This window comes from Vollenhovia emeryi, unplaced genomic scaffold (genome assembly GCF_000949405.1).
Source record: "Vollenhovia emeryi isolate VEMERY1.0 unplaced genomic scaffold, V.emery_V1.0 DF946473.1, whole genome shotgun sequence".
Taxonomy (NCBI): Eukaryota; Metazoa; Arthropoda; class Insecta; order Hymenoptera; family Formicidae; genus Vollenhovia; species Vollenhovia emeryi.
In genome coordinates, this window is record NW_011959893.1 from 1 (window position 1) to 1,893 (window position 1,893).

Consider the following 1,893-nt stretch of genomic DNA (forward strand, 5'->3'; position numbering starts at 1 on the left):
GATCCCTTTTCCCCCTATTACGGAGGAACACCATGTTTTGAGGTCAATGGTGTATAATAAACTATTAAGAATACTCTTAAAAATCGCCAGCAGTAATTAACAACATCAATGATTTTTATTGACCGTATCTGGTAATTAAAATTCTTATTGCGAAAAATATTTTAAGAGTATTCTTAATAGTTTATTATACACCATTGACCTCAAAACGTGGTGTTCCTCCGTAATAGGGGGAAAAGGGATCGGGGGAGGGCAGGGGAAAGGGAATTTTAAAAAATCGCGTTTCGACAGTTCAGTGTACGATCGACAACCATATCGATGCACAGTTCTGAAAAGTCGAAATAGACGCCTGAACAACATCTTAAGTAATATATACATGTTATTGCGAATAATATTACCACAGCCCCAGTGGTCGAGCTGGCTAAGACGCCCGTCACGGATTGTAGGGAGGTCCCGGGTTCGAATCCCGGCTGGGGTAATATTTTTTCGCAATAAGAATTTTAATCGCCAGATATGGTCAACAAAATCACCAATATTGTTAATTACTACTGGCAACCTTAAGAATATTCTAGTTGATTATACACCATTGACCTAAAAGACATGGTGTTTATTCTACAGGGGGAAGGAGATCAAGGGGAAGAAGGAAACAGTAAATTTAAAAATCGCGTATCGACAGTTCGGTGTACGATCGACAACCATATCGACGCACAGTTCTGAAAAGTCGAAATAGACGCGTGAACATCATCTTAAGTAATATATACATGTTATTGCGAATAATATTACCACAGCCCCGGTGTAGTAATTGAGCTGGCTAAGACGCCCGTCACGGATTGTAGGGAGGTCCCTGGTTCGAATCCCGGCTGGGGTAATATTTTTTCGCAATAAGAATTTTAATCGCCAGATCTGGTCAATAAAACCACCAATATTGAATATTACCAACAGCCCCAGTGGTCGAGCTGGTTAAGACGCCCGCACGGATTGAGGGAGGTCCCAGTTTCGAATCCTGGTTGGGATAATATTTTTCGCAATAAGAATTTTAATTACCAGATACGGTCAATAAAAATCATTGATGTTGTTAATTACTGCTGGCGACTTTTAAGAGTATTCTTAATAGAATTTATAAAGTCAACTATCCCGACTTCACGCTAGTGCCAACTTGGCTGAGAACTTTCCGAGAATTTGGAATTCCTATGAATGCGAAAATAAACGCTGCCGTAAATACGAACAAAGGAAAATCTTACGTGGTGTACGACGGATATCTCATCGGTGAGATAGACGACTGCTCCGACAGCATTAGCAAATTTCACACCATTGATTCCATCGTTCTAGGCATACCGAACGGAGTGACGTCAATCTTCAGATACCTCGACGGCAATCTGTATTTCATCACTCGACGACAATTTTACAAATTCAACGAGTTTACGAAAACTGTACTAACGGCGGGTACGTTCGATCTGCGAATCGTCAACATTATTTGTCCGCGATACGAACTGTTGAAACAATTGCGCGATCTCCTTTATCGAATAGCGCGACCGAACAACATAATCAACAACAACGACGACGACGACGATGACTATTAAGTATCTATGTTAAATGGAAAACAAAAAACATACTCGACTTTACCTTTCTTGTATTTATTCACCTCATCCAAATATATAGGGGGTACTTCGAAAGAACGCAATATCGTATACTTTATTTTTTATACACATTACATATACAGGGTGGGTTATAACATTTGTACCAGAGCTCGTGAGAAGGTAGAACGGATCGAGATGAACAGAAAAGTCCTGAACCATTTGTAATTTTCGCAATAGTTAACGAGTAATAAATTATCGAAAATCGTCGTCTTTGCCCTGCCCACTGTGCAATTCGAGCGCGTGGCGAGATGTGACCGTC

General features: G+C 40.3%; 1 non-coding gene across 1 annotated transcript; it reads left to right on the forward strand.

Annotated features, from left to right (window-relative positions):
• Positions 1 to 399: 399 nt before the first annotated feature.
• Positions 400 to 475, forward strand: Trnav-cac. Its single transcript is given in 2 exon segments — positions 400 to 435; positions 442 to 475. It is a non-coding gene; the product is annotated as a tRNA-Val (tRNA).
• The last annotated feature ends 1,418 nt before the right edge of the window (positions 476 to 1,893 follow it).